General features: G+C 38.5%; 1 long non-coding RNA gene across 1 annotated transcript; it reads right to left on the bottom strand.

Moving 5' to 3' along the window:
- Positions 1-16,853: 16,853 nt before the first annotated feature.
- Positions 16,854-20,506, bottom strand: LOC119733743. The gene is made up of 4 exons (XR_005271960.1): positions 20,388-20,506; positions 18,840-19,030; positions 18,301-18,392; positions 16,854-17,268 (listed from the first exon to the last, which is right to left on the bottom strand). It is a non-coding gene; the product is annotated as an uncharacterized LOC119733743 (long non-coding RNA).
- Between the last annotated feature and the right edge of the window lie 1,857 nt (positions 20,507-22,363).

Below are 22,363 nucleotides of genomic sequence, written 5' to 3'. Positions count from 1 at the left end.
CTTACATGGTTTTCGAGGACCTCTTCTGTCACTGTCAATTCCATGTCGTTTGGCAGAGGTTTGTGTCTAGCTGATGCTGCTGCTGTGGTAGCCAGATGCTATTGCAAAGTTGCATCATTGTTCCTGACATAAAGACATAAGTGATGAAAATGTCAAGAGAACATGGCGATTCCTCTCCTCCCCCCCTTACCCCGTACAGTACAGTCGAGTCTCGTTATAACAAACTCGTTCGGACATAGCCAAATTGTTTGTTATATTAGAATTTGGTATTAACCCAGCAGGCACCGACCGTCAGACTGACGTTGTATTATGGTTGTATTATGGTCGCAACGTCGGATCAACCATACATAACCGAAAATTAACGTTGTTTTAGTCGACCAAAAGACGACGTTGTCATTATAACGTCTGCCGGACGTTGCTTTAGTGTCGACAATTTAACGTCAGAATTTTACATAACAACAACGTCGAAATGTAAGTTGGAATTTGGTCGGGAATATTACCAAACGTAATTTCAACCATGGTATGACGTTGTTTTGTCAACGTCTTTACAACGGCCTGAAAAACAACGTTGTATTATTGTTATTTTTGTGTTTCCTTTCGCGACGTCGCAATTCTGTCATATTTTCAACCAAGATATGACGTTTGCTTTCTAACGTCGTTTCAACAACTCAAAAAACGACGTTGAATTGTGGTTGGCAGTTGGTTATAATATCCGACGTCGTACTTATGTCATGCTTTTAACTAAAATACAACGTCCGTTTTTGACGTTTTTTCAACGACTCAAAATGTGACGTTGAATTATGGTCGGCTGCTGGTTATAATATATGACGTCGTTATTTGGTCATGTTTTTAACCATGATTTTACGTCCGTTTTCTAACGTCGTGTCAACGAATCAAATAACGACGTTGACTTCTGGTCGTTTGATGGTTAAAATATTTAACGTCATTATTAAGTCACGGCTTTACCTAAAATATAACGTCCGTTCTCTGACGTCTTTTCAGCGACTCAAAAATGACGTTGTATTGTGGTCGGCTGCTGGTTATTTTACATGACGTCGTTATTATGTCATGCTTTTACCCAAAATATAACGTCCGTTTTTTACTTTTTTTTCAACGACTCAAAAAGTGACGTTGGATTATGGTCGGCCGCTGGTTATAATATTTGACGTCGTTATTAAGTCATGTTTTCAACCATGATATTACGTTCGTTTTCTAACGTCGTTCAAATGACTCAAAATCGACGTTGTATTGTGGTTGGCAGTTGGTTATAATAACTGACGTCGTACTTATGTCATGCTTTCATCCAAAACACAACGTCCATTATCTGACGTCATTTGAACATCTTAAAAAGCGACGTTGAATTGTGGTCGGCTGCTGGTTATAATATTTGACGTCGTTATTAGGTCATGTTTTCAACCATGATATAACGTCTGTTTTCTAACGTCATTTCAACGAATCAATTAACGACGTTGATTTCTGGTCAGTGGATGGTTACAATATCGTTATGTCATGGTTTTACCCAAAATATAACGTCCGTTTTCTGACGGTCTTTTCAGCAACTCAAAAATGACGTTGAATTGTGGTCGGCTGTTGGTTATTTACATTACGTCGATAGTGTGTTATGGTTTCGACCAAAATATAACGTCCGTTTTTCACTTAATAAAATAAAAAAAAGTCATTAACGAATTCATGTGCAACGTCGTAATTCCTAAACGAAATTATCGGACGCCTTATTAATTTGAACGACTAAAAAAAAAGGCTAAGTTGTGGTCAGCTAGCTGATGGTTATAAAATTGATGTCCTGTCGTTATCATCATTGTTTCAACCAAAATATATCGCCCGTTTTGACGACTTTTTCACTTAGCTGCGGCGCGCGCCAATTATAATTGTCTTGGCCCAGAGCCAAGTGCCGCGCGCGCGAAAACCGTATAGCCCAAACGTATTACACGTAAGCATATGTATGCCCTGTGTGTGACCTCTTGCATTCCAACGACCTCCACTGCTGTACGAGTCTGGCCAGTTTGAATATCCGTTAAAACAACAGTCACAACTGAAGCAGCTTTGGGAAGAGACATATTGGCCCAAAATGAACAAGTTTTGTGTACCTTTCAACAATATTGTCAAGATTTGGTTCTGCGATGGAGTACTGTTAACATTGCAGATGTTCCCACCCCTGATCTTAACTTCAAGTCAAGATACGACATCAAGATGTATAGGACAAGCACAAGTCAAGATTTCGATTGAACCTCAATCAAGATGATCTGATTTTGCAATGTCTGAAAATGGTAAGTTTCAAACGCGAATGTTTCCGAGTTAGAGATTTGCAATTCTTTGAAGGTCAATAGTTTGGAAATTGTATCTCTATTATATCTATATTATGTTCCCTATCATGCAGTCATGTCAGTTGAAACATTAAAATTCCATGGAAAGTACCTTAACTTCACTGTAGAAAGTTGTTAATGTAAGACTAGACATGTTGGATGCTATTGTCATTTCTTATTTTAAAAACAAAGTTTCACTAACGGTGCCCTTTATTTAAACATTGAAGAAGTAGAAAATCCTAACTAATCAGCAGTCATGCATGTTCTGCCCGCTTTCCATCATCATGTCCAATCTGTATTAAGGCCTAGGAAAAATGAGGTCATTTTAAAGTATATCTCAACATGAGACGAGTTTCCAGCACGTACTGTGTTGATTGAAGATTTAGAATGATCAATTTATTGTGAATTTAACTGCACCGCAACATATTCCGCATCCGGCCAAACTCAAACGATCGGAATGTCTCTTTTATTTTTTACAGATATTTTGATACAGATATGTTTTCAGTCTAGTTTTATAAGTGTTCAGAGTTCACGTATGACGATACATTATGCCACTTTTCTTTTGTTGTGTACTCTAGGCCTATGTCATGTTTTGTTAATACCACGGCGTATGAAGTGCTAAATAAATGTTAATTATTTTTTTATAATTATTAAGAAATTTACGTTGCTTGCAATTATAAAATTTCCATTAATTAATTTCAGTAATATTCGTTTCTTAGAATCGCATGAAATTGCCCATTAGACTTAAAATAGGCCTATGCTTCGACTTGTCTTCTTCATAAGAACTATTTTTAATACTTATTTCGGATTTCTGAAAATTAAACTTTTGTTTTAATTATTTACGAGTTATCATTATTTTAAAAATGTGTTGGTATTCAAGAAAATTGAAAATGTTGTTCATTTTTCCCCCCTTTTCCAGCTCTCTGCTTTGGTCAGTTGATGGAGACGAATACACTACCTAAGCCCTACTTTACGTGGCACCATGCACCATCAGGATCAACATCGACCGCCTGATGTCTTAATTCCATACCTGCACAAATATTCACAAAAAAGATTAGAGATCATGTCTGTGATGGTTGTGATTTAGTGTTTGATTTAAAGGCTCAGACCGACGTCTACTTTTTTTATTTCATGTCCAAATTAAGTTGAACTGTGGTAATGAAATCTGATGTCAAAATTGATCGGCCCATCAACATTGAACATTTGAAGCGTCTAATTGCCATTGTTTAAACCTGTCAGACTGACGCCACTATTTTGACTATTAACTAAAGTTAGAAAACTTAACACTGTTATTTCGGTTGTGTACTATGTGAACCTATCCACCAGTTATGTAAAAAACTGAACAAGTTGTGAAATATTTTTACACTGTTGTGTAAACAACAGTTTACACAACAGGTTGCTAGGTTCATATAGTACATAACCGTTTGATTTTTACACAACCTAAATAACAGTGTTCAACGTCTACAAAAATTACATTTGCAACCATGTACTGACCCTAACTTCAACCATGAAATCCGAACGTTGAAAGGACGTTATTACGACGGTCAGATAGACGTCAATTTTGACCTCACTCAGACGTTATAATGTGGTCATTTTTTGACGTCTAAATAACTTCAACCGCGACGTCCTGTCGACGTCTATATAACCAGTCAAATCACGGTCAGACTGACGTCATAATTTGACTATATTCGGACGTTAGATTTCGGTCAGGTTTTCGACGTCTAAATAACTTTCACTTTCAACCATATTCTGACCTAAATTCAACCAACAATCTGACGTCCTGTCGACGTCCATGTAACCAGTTAATCATGGTCACACTGACGTCATAATTTGACTATATACAGACGTTAGATTTCGGTCAGGATTAGCAGTTAATCATGGTCAGACTGACGTCATAATTTTGACTACATACCGACGTTAGAATTTGGTCAGGTTTTCAACGTCTAAAAAACTTACACTTACAACCACGACGGCAACCAAAAAACAACGTCGGAGTTGGTCGGAATCTGACGTCAGATAGACGTTAAACCGACCAAAAATGCCTGCTGGGAAGAGGAACATCAGTCCCATTCATTGTGCACATAAATGAACAGTCGGGACCAAGGCTTTATGCTTGTTATAACCAGGATTTTGTATTAACGGAGTCTGTACAAACGAGAGTCGACTGTAGTTCTAGAGTAATAGTGGTATTTTGTTGTTGGGTTCCATAAAAGTTGTCATCTGCTTCACCTTATGCTTGGAGTAAATTCCGCAAACATTGCAAATCTTAATTGCAACAAGTCTTAATTCTTACCTTTACGATAGAAACATCCACAAATCTCCTTGTCCCATGATTTGTCCTGGTTCTCCGAGGCATTGTTCTTGTCAAATAACCACCACTTGTCCCCGTCAGTCTGTACCACAGAGACATAGTGACCATTTGCCAGAAATTCACCCTTGTGACACTATTTGTGTAGAATGGAAAAAAGGTTGTGCACACAAGTAAGTACTTTTTACAGGCAACCTTTATTTTAAAAACTCGAAAGACTTGCTGACCCATAACATAAAATATAAAAGGACCAACACATTTCTGATGTGGCACTGGAATGAACTGTTCAGGTATAAAGTGAGTTTTAATCAGGGGCCACACTTATAATTCAAATGATAAAATGGCACAGATGCGATACTTCAGATTAAGTCTAAAACATTATCTTACCAATACGGCAAAAAGTCTATACTGCAGACGCAGATGATCTCCAATGTCCAGAAAGATTTTTGGTGAAGCAGATATAGGTACTTGGCTCTTGCGGAGCACAGACACACTGTTGTCATCCGCCCGGTTCACAGAAGCCACTTGAGATACATCCCACCTCATCAGATTGAGACACAGAACAGTTGGCGTGTCGTGCTCATCATGTACAACAGGAGCCATCATAACCTGATGAAGATCATACCCACTATATGGTGCACAGAAACCACATTGCAATTTCATCCAGTTAACAGACAAATGGTATTGAAGTTAGCTTTAGTTTGTTATGGTGGCTTTTGCATAAAGGATGGCAACCCAATTTTAACAAACAGCACACAGTCGTAAATGTTGGTGCGTAAACATGAGATGCAAGTACAACTCCTTAATTATCAATTCATCCAGAACTACTATGTGAAGGTCATGTCAGGGCAGCTTCTTGTACAGAGTACCAACGGGAAACCTTGCTCATGGTTCTTAAATAAGGGAAGAAATGAGTGATAATGCCGGTTTTAAACACTATATCTAAGACTGGTTGGAGTCTGGATGCTAATATCAGGGTTTCATAAGAGTCCAAATTTTAAGTGACACTGAAAAACTGTTTAAGACCAGCCAACCGGTCTTTATCAACCGTTTAAAACTGGCCACAGACATGCTCTTGACCAATAGTAATGGGTCAACTTTTGTGGAACAGGTTCATTTTTAACTGTCATTTTTCATAAATCACCTCAAAGTGGAAAATTATGCTCATATTTGTCATTTTGACGAACTTTTATTTTTTTAAGCTATACTTTCTAAAAAAATTAATATTCATTGAAAAAATAAAATATTAAAGCATCTCTTTGAAAGATGTCGATTATTGTTGTAAATTATAGCATGTTTTTGCAGTTATCTGATAAAGTCACCTCAAGCTTGAAGAAAAACAATGAATTTTGTTGCATCGAAATGCAATTTCGAGTCCTTGCAACCAGAAAATACAAAAAGATGCATAATGTCGTGGATTAGAGACTGTTGATTCTTCAGTGTTAGGTTTTTTATTCAAAATGAAGCATACAATTCGGAAAAGTTTTGACAAAAAATAATTTCCTTGTAACGGTTGCATAAATTTAGAATATTAAATTCGATTACACAGAACACCAATCAAAAGTGTATAAAAACGTTGTCAATTTGCAAGGAAACTGTGCTTTATTTCATTCAAGCCGAAACTACAATACTCACAATCTGTACTACATGATTAAACAAGTATTTGCATAAAAAAAGTAAATGTAGATTTCTCACATCAGAGTCTTTTTATTGAGGGATAGAAAATGTTATCCTCAACTTTCTCGACATCCGCATTACTGAGGGATAGAAAATTTTATCCCTCAATTTTCTCGACAACTGTATTACTAAGGGATAGAAAATTTTATCCCTCAATTTTCTCAACAACCGTATTACTGAGGGAAACAAATCTTATCCCTCAACTTTCTCGACAACCGTGTATTACTGAGGGATAGAAGATTTTATCCCCCAACTTTCTCGACAACTGTATTACCGAGGGATAGAAAATTTCATCCCTCAACTTTCTCGACAACCGTATTACTGAGGGATAGAAAATGTTACCCTCAACTTTCTCGACAACTGTATAACTAAGGGATAGAAAATTTTATCCCTCAACTTCTCGACAACTGCATTACCGAGGGATAGAAAATTTTATCCCTCAACTTTATCAACAACCGTATTACTGAGGGATAGAAAATTTTATCCCTCAACTTTCTCGACAATTACTGAGGTATAGAACATTTTATCCCTCAAATTTCTCAACAACTGAGAGATAGAAAATGTAACCCTCAACTTTCTCAACAACCGTATTGATGAGGGATAGAAACCTTGCTATACTGATATATATATATTACATAATACACTGCCACCACCATCACAGAAATATGTTAAACTGCCACCACCATCCGCCATTAGGGCTATTTACAATAAAGTTGAAATCACAGAATATATATTACACTGCCACCACCATCCACCATTAGGGCTATTCACAATAAAGTTGAAATCACGGAAATATATTACACTGCCACCACCATCCGGCATGAGGGCTATTCACAATAAAGTTGAAATCACGGAAATATATTACACTGCCACCACCATCATCCGCCATTAGGGCTATTTACAATAAAGTTGAAATCACGGAAATATGTTACACTGCCACCACCATCCACCATTAGGGCTATTTACAATAAAGCTGGGATCACTGAAATATATTACACTGCCACCACCATCCGCCATGAGGGCTATTTACAATAACGTTGGGATCACTGAAATATATTACACTGCCACCACCATCCGCCATGAGGGCTATTTACAATAAAGTTGTTATCACGGAAATATGTTACACTGCCACCACCATCCGCCATGAGGGCTATGCACAGTAAAGTTGAAATCACGGAAATATATTACACTGCCACCACCATCCGCCATGAGGGCTATTTACAATAAAGTTGTTATCACGGAAATATGTTACACTGCCACCACCATCCGCCATGAGGGCTATTCACAAAAAGTTGGGATCACTGAAATATATTACACTGCCACCACCATCCGCCATGAGGGCTATTTACAATAAAGTTGGAATCACAGAAATATATTACACTGCTACCACCATCCGCCATTAGGGCTATTTACAATAAAGTTGGAATCACGGAAATATATTACACTGCCACCACCATCCGCCATTAGGGCTATTTACAAAAAATAAAGTTGAAATCACGGAAATATATTACACTGCCACCACCATCCGCCATTAGGGCTATTTACAAAAAATAAAGTTGAAATCACGGAAATATATTACACTGCCACCACCATCCGCCATTAGGGCTATTCACAATAAAGTTGAAATCACGGAAATATATTACACTGCCACCACCATCCGCCATTAGGGCTATTCACAATAAAGTTGGAATCACGGAAATATATTACACTGCCACCACCATCCGCCATTAGGGCTATTTACAATAAAGTTGAAATCACGGAAATATATTACACTGCCACCACCATCCGCCATTAGGGCTATTCACAATAAAGTTGGGATCACTGAAATATATTACACTGCCACCACCATCCGCCATTAGGGCTATTTACAAAAAATAAAGTTGAAATCACGGAAATATATTACACTGCCACCACCATCCGCCATTAGGGCTATTTACAATAAAGTTGAAATCACGGAAATATATTACACTGCCACCACCATCCGCCATTAGGGCTATTTACAATAAAGTTGAAATCACGGAAATATATTACACTGCCACCACCATCCGCCATTAGGGCTATTTACAATAAAGCTGGAGTCAAGGATCATGTAAGTAATACAAGAGGTGAGATACTGGACATTTCATGGAAGAGAGTCATGCTTCTTGCGCCAAGAGCGAGTCGATCTCTTCGTACCTCCCTTTGATGCTTTGTTGTGTTGCTTTCGGCAGAGCTCCTGTTTTTTCTGTGAGCTTGAAGTCCCATAGAAGGGCCGTCTTTTCATCGAGCCATTCTGTTGCTGGTTTCCGATGCTTTCCAGCACCGGTGTAGCTCGCTTTTTGTGGCCCGCTCCACTGACCTGTGTGCCAGTGAATTTGCATCCACTTGTCTTCGATGGAGACTATGCGACCAATCTGCGGTCTTCTTGTTATCTCTTTGACGAACACGGCCACCATCATGCCCTCCTTCATGAATGAGTAGTCATCGACATGAGTGATTTGCTGTTTTTTTGTGCCAACCACAAGCTAAATGTGACGAAAAGGAAACAGTAAAAAATGTGCATTTGTTTGTGAAACTCGCCTGTGGTATTACTTTATTTGAGCAAGCCGTCTGTGAATAACTTGCACACAGACCTGTAATTATTAGAGACTAATATTTGTCCACAGTAAACTAGAATAGTCCCTTGTCTGCACAAGTTATGTACATTGTTGGTTCTGATGTAGGTTCAGTCTACTCAGTAAGAAATGATTATTCTTGGTCAACAAAAAAATGAAATTTGTCAAAACAAAAGTCGAAGAATAGCTTGTTGGGTAGCTCTTTTCTCGTAAAGTGGCAAAATGCATTGCTAGTTTAGAAAATGCAAGATTAAAATCCCCCAGAAAATTGTGATTTGTATTAAAGATTAGCATGGACAGCACATCATTCACGTTTTTTATTCGACGTTTAAAATTTATTATATCACTTATTTTACTGATTACCTGTGGGCAATCTTGGGTCAAACACTCTTCCATCTGTTGAAGATGGGACATGACCGTCGGGGTGTCTCTCCTTGGCTGAGTCTGCAGCAACTCCAGGGGCCAAGGATGGTTGTCATCCTCCACTGCCTACATATCAATATATTTATCGACACATTACCTAAATTATGTTGGCAGTTGATTTCATAATTAAGTCGTTTTTATTTGTAGATTCAGTTCAAGGATAGCCAGAAACAAAATGTAAGCAGGGGCCGTCACGGAATGAACAGAAATTATAAAAACTGTCAACATGCATGTATGAGATGTTTATCATTCTATACCGTCTTCAAGACAATGAAGGTTAAAAATACAAAGGTTCAGATAAAAAAAAAGTCGACATTGATGAAAGAAATGGAAATGAAATAAAATAAAAATGTGCTAATACTTACCTCCGTATATTCGTGCAAGTCTTCGAGGAAATCAGTCCACCATGCCTGTGCTGTGTCTGGAAGTCTCCTTCCGAACACTGGCAGGATGCTGTTAAGGCCGGGGTCAATCTTTTCCAAGCTTGAATCAACCTTTGCAGGGACAGAACCCGCTGGTGGATTATTCTATGAAAATAAATGAAACGAACAGTGTCTTATGAGATATTATTTTATATACCACATTATGTTGAATTTCTCTAGTTTAACGAACTATTTTAATATGCTTTTGGAAAGTGAGTTGGAAATACGTTAATGAAGGAAAGTTAATGGCAGACATGGTCAATGAAATGTCCGAAATAGAAAACATTTTTGTGTTCAAAGTTACCTTCAAAATGATTAGGCCATCCGACGGGGAGGATGTGGAAGGCACGTCTGGGCCATTGACCTCTACATCATTAGGCCGCCAGGGATCACAGCACCACATTCTGTAGCTCATTTGCGTCTTGCCGTTTACTTTACGGAAGCAGAAGTGATGAGGCTTGCTGTGATTGCCAATTTCTTCAAGGTGTGGAGAAATCCATCCTTTGACATTGAAAATCTCTGGCCCTCGGATGTGCCTTACGTCAACTCTTGGTGTGTAGGACTCTCGAATTAGGTGGTGGAGATCTGTCAGCATTTACAAATTTACAAAAATGTGTGAGGATGTTTACACAAAATGAAAGATTTTGAACCAAGCACTTTTCGTACTTGTCAATTTGTTTGCAAATTATCACACTATATTATCGCTTGGTGAATCCATAATACTGTGAATCTTTTTCTCTTGTGTTAAAAAATGACTAATATTTCAATACCGCTTCTTATTTTCACTATTTTGTGCAAACTGGTGAGTTCCAACGACTTATTTGCAATCAGAAGAGTGAATGAAGACAAACCAATTATATATTTTCTTACCATCTAAGGTGTACGCATTATGGAACCGCAACTTTTCCGCAATTCGGCTGAAGAACTTGTCCACGTCCTCGTGGGTGTGGCCGACCGGAAGAAAGTTGAAATCAACCTATAACATTGGCGTGCAAAGAACAGAGTACCGCAAAAGTAAAAGTAATTGCTTAATTTTATAAAGAAAATGAAAGGTGGGTTTTCAAGGATGATTCTGCCGAATCAGAAAAAGAAGTGGCTGGACGACACAGCAATTAACTAATTCATGTGAAACTCACCTGCTCGTACAAATCCATCTCCACCATGAGGAAACCAAGTCCCAGCAGGTAGCGGTTCTTGTTTTCTCTAAAACAGTTGTCCATCTGAAAAATACACCCGATAGGTTTTTGTAGCTTATTTCTTAATCACAGTAAATATAGTACTTAAATTTAACCAGGCATCATCCGTTTTTCAAGCATAAGCCAAGGAACAAGATGAAGAGGTGTAAGCAAAGCCTTAAAAAAATATGCAAAAGACACAATTTCCCAATAAAGTGTCAGTTAAAAGTCATAGTAAAGCACAACCAAGTGTTCAATAGTGGTTTAAAAATCACGGTACAGTGTGAAAAAGGTTGTCCGCAACTAGCTTTTCAAACATCAAAGTGATAAGAATTATTCTTAATATCCTTGTCCAGAATATTTATATAATTATATGACTTATTTTCGTTTTGAATACTGAAGACAAGCAGGCCTACATTCAGTAATTTGTCTAAGAATTACCTGCACATTGAGCTTCTTCCCTTTCTTGGGAAGATTGTCTACAAGCACTTGCAGAATGATATGCATGGTGAGGTTACTGTCGTGCGGGATCGTGAGGATGTCAGTGAAGGCATACGATTTGATGCCGCCCGCTACATTTGTATGGAATAGTACGCCTGAAGGGAAATGCATACGTATACAAGAAAAGGTTACATTATGTTTAAGTTGAGATTCCTTCAGGATTTGTGCACGCATATAAATTTAAATTACACAAATGAACGTGGTGCAATTGCGGTAAAAGTCAAAATCGGAAAAGAACAAAAGAGAAATAACTTGAAACAGTTTTAAAAATGTACCTTACTTTTTCAATATGCACAATAATCTTACCAGTTATATGTGTCCTCAGTCGCGGTACAGACTTGGTAGACTTGTCCTCTATCAACAGACTAGGGAGATTGGTCTTCGACTGATCCATACCATCAATGATGATGGTATTTTCTGTTGAGAGATCATCCCTAGCTCTCTCCCTGCACTGATGATAGTGTTTTCTAGACAGTCTGGGGTTAAAGAATATAAGCATTACTTTAGACTTTTATCTACTCCATTCTCATTAACGTTGGGATATCTTTCTTTTTTTATATAAAAGTTGGGTTTAGTTAACGAAATATTCATTAAATAAAACATCCAATACTTTATGACAGAAACAACATAGATTAACAATAGCTGAGCTTTAAAAGGGAATGAAATGTGGGGGGGGGGGGGGTACTCTAAAGGCTTCCTACGCGCATTCAATATTATGCTAATTTTTTATTCATTAGCTCCCTGTACTGCATGTTGTTTAGTTTCAATTTATAAAATTACGCGTATGTATGTTCTCAGCTCACGTCACGCGTTGTCGATGTTTGTCATCTCTGAAAATCATTCTTTTTTGGTCCTCCTTTGGGTCAGTGGATATCATTATGCTACCAACAAGAGTTCAACTAAGATCTGATTCTTAGATTACGCCCATGATTGCGGTATCTGATAACTGGATGTTGATGATATTGGCCGATTTTGCCAGAGGATTTCTACAATTCTTCTACCACCGAGCTGGCTGGTGATCTGAGCAGCAGTCCGATGTATACATGTACATATGTACATGTACGCGGCGAAGGTGGGATACCGGGAGCACAGCATAGCCGGCCGGCGTCAGCACTAGCGATGAGCATGGCTTCTGATTCTGCTGACTGTCATCATCCCATCTCGATCTAAGTGTTAACAGAACAGTGCACACAAAACTTCCTATTTTATGCCTCTTGAACTATAACGGATTTTCACCGGACAACCGCAAAAAATCTGCGCCTGAACAACATTGTGGGGTCACAATTATTGCACCGACCAGTGAAGTGAACCAGTTCGCTACAAAAAGGCCTAGGCCTACCCATGACTCCTCATCCCCCGCCTGGCCGGTTGATTCCCATCATCATCATCCGCCCCTAATCATCCCCATCCATGTCATTATCATCATCATCATCATCATCATCATCATCATCAACAACAACTGAACAACTGGACGATTCACCCACCATCTGTAGGTCCTAACTCGCCATGAAAAATGACAAATGCCGAACAGAATCGACGTTGCCATGGGGTGTTTACCAGTGTCCTTCAAAGTTCAATCAATTCATCTTAACTGACTTAAGAACATCCTTCACTGAATTTTATGGAGAGGCTACATCCGTCCAGACTTCCACATGTTCAGTGTATCTTACCCTTACCGATACCACTAGCATCCGATGGTGAGCAATGAGTATGCCACTACGGGTCGGGTCTTGCGATTTAACGTCGACATGATCGACAGCTGGCCAACTGTGAGAAACTCGGAAAAACTAAAACTTGCTCGATCAGTTGATACATAAATGATAGGCAATGATGAAGCTGCAAGATGTTTAAAAGGAAATACAAGATGGATGCCAAATGTATTAGTGTCAATATGTAAGTTATATACATAGTATACATACTCAACATGCTTGATGTGGATGTCATGAATTCTTTTGATAGACTCCCTTTCCTCGTTACTTGATGCTCTCTGCCGCTCCTCCTTGAGCTTTGTGCATATGGTGCACTTTGTAAAAGTGCTTACCTGATTAGTAAATGAAGCATAACATTAACAATTAATCTTATGATCATGCGGAATATGGAAGGAAAAGTGTCCCTAAATGAAATATATGCTTAATTCGTTCAGATAAAATGCTGAATTTTCACAATTCTGTTTGTATATCTTTAGTCTGAAAACAATACATATTGATTTATTGATCTACGATTTTTTAATATAAAATATTAAAGAAAATGTAGGGCCTACAGTACATGTTCACCTTTCCAAGAATGAAATCTGGGAGTTGCGTGTGAAGAGTCTTTGTGAAGTGGCCATATGTAATCACATCTGTGATTCCTCTAGTAGAGAAGTCATTCTTCATTCGTTCATATAGAATGGTGTAGTTGTATGCTGGAGGCACATAGATTTTGTTGTTGTGAGGCATAAAGTCCCCCACTCTCTCCAGAAAGAACTTCATCCATGCTAGTGCCTCTGTTGTTTTATTCCTAAAACATAGATATGATATTGACAGGAATGATCAATTTACTGTGGCCAACAATTTAGCAGAAAACACCAAAATTGCATCATAATGTTCTGAGTTGTTCCCTAAAGAAACTGTTTTGTAAATCTTTGGGCCTCACAGATTAAGATGAAAAATTAGAGTTATTCTATGGTACGATTTTTGTATTTACTGCAATCTAGTTAGGCTAGTTGCGATGAAATTTCTCAAAAAGTGTCTTGTGACAAAACATTAGCAATAACAGAAATTTGAGTTTTGTACACTTGCCTCATGCAGAACTTTCCTTGGTTTCCGTGGAGGGTATAAGTGTGCCCTTCTATGAATGCTTCCTGTGCAGACTCGTATTTATGTTTGGACACTCCCTGCAGCTGGCAGAAAGCAATGGGGCAGGCCGTTCTCCCCTTTAGAACAAAATTTGTTCTGACTTCTGACGAATCCGGATGAAGTCTTTTTTTGGTAGCCTGATCATTGAAACATGACAACAAGTACTGCCTTTGTTTGACTTCACTTTGATTGAGAAAAGAACTGTGGAGTGACCAGATCTCATTTGGGTTGAATTCAAGGAGACAATTGTTGCTGCAACATGCTTCTAGGGTATTGTACACTTCTAGGCTCAAACCAACCAAGCTGTGAAATGTTTTAGGGGGCAGCCTGAAATTTCTTGATCTCCCTCGCGGTGTGGCCTGGCAAATTTCTTCCGAGGAAATGTCACTGAAAAATGACGAGGGGCCCGGGCTAGATTGCAAACCGATGATAACGCTTTGAGTTGATGAGGTAGGCCTACTGCTAGTGCTGGCTAGTGTGTACATGATGATGCCAATGCCAGCTTGAAAACTGCAATGAACAAAAAAAAATCTATCGTAATTTAGGCCTACTCCGACAAAAAGAAATATTCAACGACCCCAAATACAATATTATACATGTAGTAGAAATTGTCTAGGCTATATATGCCAAAAACTTACCGAATTCAAGCCCCTTCAGCGTTTCAATTTCCACTGAAGTATCGGTCGTACATGACCAACGATCTGAAATGTCCGTCGTACTGAAAAAAATTACTCTCTTTTTTTCTTTTTTGCTTTGCGCTAAGACACGCCTACTTTACCCATTTTTTTCTTTTCAAGCGGTCACTGTGATTGGACGAAACTTTTTGCTGAGCAAAAAAGCAAAAAAAAAAAGGAAGAAAAAAAAGAGAAAAATGAAAAAGAGGCGCGAAGTCATAATGGTGTAAATTCAATGGGGTGGGGGGGGGGGGGGGAAGGAAAAAAAAAAAGAGAAAAATGAAAAAGAGGCGCGAAGTCATAATGGTGTAAATTCAATGGGGTGGGGGGGGGGAAATGTCCCCCCCCCGCTCTAAAACTGATAAATCTAGAATATGTTGAGAAATACAAGAATTTCTTTGGAAAAATATGTTTTGCCCCCCTCTAGAAAAAATCCTGGCGACGCCCATGAATGGGGAAGTAGGCCTAGGCTACTTATTTATTTATTTAAGATGAAATGAAGACATTTAGCGCTAGGTTTACACACATTCTCATTAAGAGCGATTTTATTATTCGTCACGTTCATGCCTGTGTTAATACCAGCCTACATTTTAATTTACATATTGTTATGTTTAAGGAAATTCACATATCATGCATACGCTGAGACCTAGACTCCTAGTCATGTTAGTTTTCACTGGCTATAGGTTCATCTCATCAAGTTTTTTGTATGAGATAGGCCTACAGTTAAAACAAATTGTTTCTGCTTCCGATTAGTTACGTGGTATTTGAAAAGGGTAGGATTTTGGGGGGAGGGGTTCTTTGTGTGGATCATAATAATGGAGACATTTGTGTGTGTCAAGGGTTGCCCCCCCCCCCCCCCAAAAAAAAAAATAGAGGGGGGGGGGTTTCAAAATAGGGTAGGGTAACCGGAAGCAAAACTACTATTTTAATTTTTGTGGCATAATTAGGTTGGGGCTAGTAAAAGCACCCAAGGGCAAAAGTGGGGGGGGGGGGGGGGGGGGGGGAGAGAGGGAAGGGGGCCATGACACCCCCCCCCAACCGCGTATCACACCACTGAGCATGTAGTGTATGCACCCTTGAGCATGAAGTGCATGCACCCCTCCCACAAATCATGTCCTAGGCATTTCATAGGTTAAGAAAAGCTCAAATTAAATAACATCAATTTGAACATTCCAAATACTACTGTACTAAAACATCCAGTGAAAAAAACATATATGGTTATTCACCTTCAATAACAACACATCTGAGCTATTACAGAAGCATGCCAATATCACACAAAAAAACTAATAATGACCAACACATCTTCTTTTTTTTTTTTTAATAATACCACACATAAATACTTTACAACTCATACTGCACAGGACATAACAAGTGTGTGGTGTTGTGTATTTTCAGTGTTGTGTAATATTAACATGTAGGCTTTTGTAATATTTACATGTTTTCATTCTAATTCATGTGTGCTTTAATTAAATTTGGGAAACATTAGGGGCAAAAATAAGATTGAAGAGGCAATCAACCAATATACATGTAATTAAGTCCTACAGTACCACCCTATCTACATGAGCTAAGTAATCCAACTTGCATTCCAACATTGCAATAAATCTAGCATTCATAGCCAATTCATCATTTGTTTGATTATACAGTGCAAAAAACCTTGCATTGACCATCCTATGAAAATCACTAACTAAATTCGAAGTTCTCTAAAAATTTCTTTATAAACTGACAAGATACATAATTTTCTCTGATATCAATATCGCTCCTGAGGTGGGGGCATTCCTTCTTTTCGTAATACTGCAATCCTTTACAATGGGAATCATTTGGGGGGGGGGCTGTAGCCCTGAGGTGTTATTTTACACAAAACTCAGGCCAAAAAAAAAAAGAGTTCTGCTTCCGATTACATGGCATTCTGCGCGTAGTCAAGGGTAAAAGGTATAAATTAATGGTTTGGGTCCTTTTTTCCCCCTCATTTTTTTTCCGTACAAAAAATAAGGGTAGGGGATGTCAGAATAGGGTAGGTACCCTACCTGTACCCTACCTAGGTAGGGTAACCGGATGCAGAACAGAAAGTAACTTCTTTTTTGATTTTTCGTTTTCTTTTTCGTAATAATTTCAGATCAAATTCAGTGGGAAAGAAGATAAGTCCCAAGTACTATCAAGGAGTAGTTTTGAATGGAGTAAAACACAGTTCAGTAGAATCTTTAAAGCACAGACCACTGCCGTTGGCTTTGTCGGAAAGTTCAAGGAGATAATGTTTCCAGATGAGAGTTCTGACAGCGATCAGGACATGGATGTAACTGAAGAGCTGGTGGCATCTCCAGAGGCTTCCTCCAGGTCATCTACCCAAGAAAGGTAACAAAGATTTTATGAAAATATGAAAACATGGACACACATATTGACACTTACCACTGATTCATAAATACATGAGGCAGTTTACCTATTCCTATGATAAAAGAATACCTGGCTGGTCGTAAACACTTTTTCAGTGTCACACAAAACTTTGACTCATTTCAAAATCTGGTTATTACTACTCGCAAGAGACACATACCGTCACACATTTTTTGAGGTTGATTTGTTTTTGACTTGTTTGACTCTTCGACCGAAAATGTATTTATGAATCAGAATAAATGTGTGCTTGGCAGGTATAAAACAAGTCCATTTAAACCAGCCGGGGGCCTTGTGTCTGCTAATAATATCTCTTGATTTCGGCTCAGGCTGTTATCAGTGTTCATTCCCCCAACCAGTATGGTCTAAAAAGGGCTTGTTTAAAACTAGCCAAGCACACATTTAATCCCTTATTTTAACTACAAGAACACAGAGATCTCTCTGGTGTTCTAGCAATAGCTAATGTTTTTCAGTTTGATTTGGAGACAATTTGAGCATTATTTAGACACTATGATGTCCAACTTTTGAAAATGTGTGCATGTTACAGAAATTCGGACACGAACACACCATTCCTTAAACACAGTTGAGACAACTCTTCAGATCATTAGATCTAAGGAATAGCCTTTTAACAAAACTGTTATATTCAGTTCACAGGAGCAACCCAATAACAGCTCTGGACAGCCCAGGAAGAAAATGAAAACAGCTGAAGCAACAGACTTCGAGAAGGAAATCAAGCAGCACTATTTAGGTAAATAAATGTAATTTTTTACGATCAAAAATTGTTTGTTTCTATTTATTCAATTACCTGTCAATTAGGCTAGTTGATGTTTGGCAAGCTGTCATGGTCAACAGCTTAAAAAGTTAGCATATATTTGGAAAGTACTCCCTACAAAAAAATGAACTGTCAGCTATTTGCCGCTACAACATAAAACATCTGTAACATTTCAACTGCATGTTTGATCAAGAATTAACATTTAATCACTAACCTTTATTTTTTACAGGCCACTTCCAGATAAAGATAGATCGGCTGAAGATTGGTGTTCAAGTAAGGTCCATTGATGAAGACTATGTCATGGCACTGAAAAAAGAGATGCAAGAATTCACTGATGAGGCTTACCAGTCAGTCTGTGTTGCTCTTCAGAATATTACAAAGGGAGACTTCAATGCAAAGAGGGTACGAAATAGAATAAAGCTAGCAAAGTGCTTCATATACATATATAAGCACCATCGATATCAGAACTTTCAATAATCCAATTCTGAGAATATTCAATTTATCAATTATCCCGTGTAAAAGTTGAAGACCATAAAGATGACACTTGGATTAAAAAAACATTTAAGTCCCAACTTTCCATGGCTTTCTCTGGAGCAGATTGATCAAACTTTTTTTAAACAAATCCATGCACTGAGAGTTATTCCAGAATGAGCATTTTCTTACAGTTTAACATTGGGGCAGACTGCAAATTTCAGTAAACGCAGAGCACAATGCGAAAGTGAACCTTGTTAATTCTGTGTTATTATTATGTACCTAAGGTGGATGACTATGAGTACCAGGTTTTGGGAGGACAGCATCTAGTAACAGCCAGTAGACAGATGAGAGGCCAGGATCCAACTCTTGAGACCCGTTGGTGCGTAGTCTACGCAGACCTGACACATGATCTCTCAATGTGGCTGTCCCACCGACACAACGAGACCAATGCATTCCACAAGTCGATGACCCTGAAAGACAAGGTAGGCCTATAAAGCTCATTATGTTCCAGGAAATTGTCTTCACTGCTTTAAACAAAATGAAAACAAAGCAATTATGAGATTGCTTTTCACTGACAATTATTCATTAGTGCACCTTGAATCGGCCCCAACCATAGAGCTATATCAAATAACTAGAGCGCTAACTCCTCATTCTTGCGCACAGAGACGCTTTGAAGCCGCTCTGGGCGCAGACATTTTGAATTTATGTGCGTGTTTGTAGAACACAATCAAAATAGATGGATTTAATTTTAAAAGTGTACTCTAAATGCAACGCACAAGTAGAACATACGCAAACAACTTAAATGCGCCATGAAGGGTCAAAATACGTCACGGCAAAAAGTATCTGCATCTGCATGTTGCTCTGTTTGCATAGAGCAAAATGACACGCTCATTTAATGATCGTGCGTTTTGGGCCTATCAGCTTCGATGACGCACCGGTATGGAATACAAACGCAGATAGACGTACAAAATACGTACAAAATTTCTAGTTCTCCATAGGTTCGTGTACAAACATGGATGCGCCCAGCAGGCATCACTTTGCACATGAGTTAGTGCTCTAGTTATTTAATAAAGCTTTATGGCCCCAACACAGAGGGGGCACACTAGCTGCTGGGAAACATACCACACCCAAAAGTTCATGAGTTTTTAGCCGATTGGTTGCCAGCGCAGCAGCCTCTCCAGCATCTACCTGCCCCTTTTTCCTTGGTTGCTGAGAATGCCTAATCACACACTTTCCAAATTTATATTTAAAAAGGTTGCATTCTGCAAGAATTTTAAGAAAGAAGAGCGAAAGAAAATGTGCAACATGATCCTCAAGGAAAAGGTACGTATTATTAGACCTTATTCTTAATGCTATGGTCTGCTAAGCAATTTTTTTCATCCTGCTCCCTGAATATGTTTTGTTAGGTGTTGAATTATTCTATGATCAGAGTGTGTGCCAAGCCTCACATTACAATTTAAATAACTGAAATAAAATGTCTCTTCTTACAATAACAAATAAATAAACCGGATGCTATTACATCTTTGATTTATTATTATTACAAGAGTCATGCAATTTTTATGTAAACCAATTTAGTGGAGGCTGGTATATGGAGCTTCCTTTAGCGCATACAGTCATGTCCCCCCCCCCTTCCCCCAACATGGCCCTCCCCCCAAAAAAATGACTTTGGAATGTGATAGAAACTGGATGTTGGAAATAAGAATGTGAAAGGGAAACGTTGATCTGTAGGCTCTTTCTTTTTGTTTGCCATCAACGAAAATCATTGTTTGCACAATCAGTATTCAGGAGAATGCATTGAGAAACTTCTTTATTTAACTATGCACTTACCTCCTCCTATTAGGCCAAGATGGATGTCTCAATATTGCAGCAACTTTCGTCTCTGGATACTGAAGTGGCAAAACTCATGGATGAAGTGCTGAAACTGGCTGAAAATGGGGAGTTGAAAGGTCAGAGCAGACATCAAGCCAAACGTGTTCAGGAATTTCCTGTTGTTGGAGAAGTCCACTCAACTGCCCATTCTGGAACAGCTCAACAAAGGAGAGATGGATGTTGCGTCCTTCAAATGTGAAACGAAAGTTTTGCATAAGTTGAAGGTATGAATTTTTTTTTAACACATTTCTCCTTCCTCATGAACATAAACAACAAAGCACAAAATTAACAACACCAATGATAAAAACAGTCAAATAGGCCTATTAGTTATTCGTGCGAGTGGAACACGGAATAATGAAGCACGCCTGTTCATGTCCCACATGCCACAAGGCCGAAGGCCAAGTGGTATGTGGGAGACAGACGCACTGCATTTTCCGCATTCCATAAGCACAAGTGGGACAAGTTTATCTTCAAGCAAACTTGACATGCAGTAAAGATGGAACAGGCACGCTGTACCGTAGATGGTTATCCTATTACAATTCCGTTTTGTACAAAATGGCGCACACATCTTAGAATGGCGTATTACACAGAGTGCATGTGGACAGTTTAACTGCTGTGGAAAATGTAACTTGGGGACATTTAGTTCAGAAGAACAATGTCTGATGGTTTTGTACACTCGTGCTTTTCTTAACTGAAGTATATTACTTGAAATATATCAACATCACCAAAACATGATTATTACCAATAATACATTTATGATCTCACCCAAATGTCCATTCTGCAGCTCGTTCAGGAAGCATTCCTCCGTGAGGTGAACCTCAAGTTAGATGATAACATCATGCAGCAAAGAACACAGAACTTCTCTGGCTTTCATTTGGCTATTCTTGATTTTCCAGAGGTAAAGAAATGTAACTCCCCAATTCCTTAAAATGCACACATACATCCAATGTTTTATACGGTGTTAACCAAGAATGTCCTACTGTTCCTCTTTTATTAGTTCATACTTCACTTTTCTGCTAGGGCTCCCATCTGTTTTGTACACATTTTTCAAACATGGACTCCTCATATGGACTCCTGTCCACAATCAGTAAAGGTTATTTCATACATGTACATGTTCCAAAACAAAATATTGTTGTGTTGCCTACACCCGACCGACTCAAAAATCTGGACATGTATGTATGCATTGTACATTGTATCACATGTATCCGTGCTGTGTTCAATAAGCCCATAAATGTATGTAGCATGTACACAGCATACATGTGGTTCTGTATTAAATTCTGAAATACACAGCTTTTCCTTATGGGGCAGAATTTGTTTCTGCTTACATGGTTTCTCGTGTGCAGAAATAGGGACAATAGACCCCACAAAGCAGTCATTAGAAATTTAGAGGACTTCTCTAATCTGCCCCAGGAATAAGGAAAATTTTTAGTGAACAAGTCTTTTCATCAACAAGGAAATAATTTGCATGCACAAAATAGATCTCTAAATGTGGCTTAATTGAATGGGTGATACCCTCAAGCCATAATATTTGTCAAACTGTGATGATTAGTACTTTTTTCTTACAGACTTGGACAGTGACTGACCTTCAGAGGTTCTGCATAATGCTGCGCTACATAAATGTACAGCTGTCCACCCTCACCCACTATAACATCGTTTGTCTGTGCTCTTTGAGCCAGCAAGCAGAAGTACATCGTGTGCTTAGTTCTGAGACGTTCTGCAAGGTGGAACATGCATTTTACCGAAAAGGTACATTACATTTACATGAAAATTGTTTTCAATAAATGTTACAGCCGCATGCATGTTTCTAATTGTCCTCCATTACTGCTTCGCAAGGACATATATCACACATGCATGACACTTGAATATTCACAATAACAATTACTGATAATTGTGAATTAGGGAGACATACCCATAGACTTGAGCACAAATAATAA

The sequence above is a fragment of the Patiria miniata genome, unplaced genomic scaffold (genome assembly GCF_015706575.1).
Source record: "Patiria miniata isolate m_02_andy unplaced genomic scaffold, ASM1570657v1 HiC_scaffold_26, whole genome shotgun sequence".
Classification (NCBI taxonomy): Eukaryota; Metazoa; Echinodermata; class Asteroidea; order Valvatida; family Asterinidae; genus Patiria; species Patiria miniata.
Note: the sequence above shows the minus strand (reverse complement) of the source record. Positions and strands in the feature narration are given on the sequence as shown.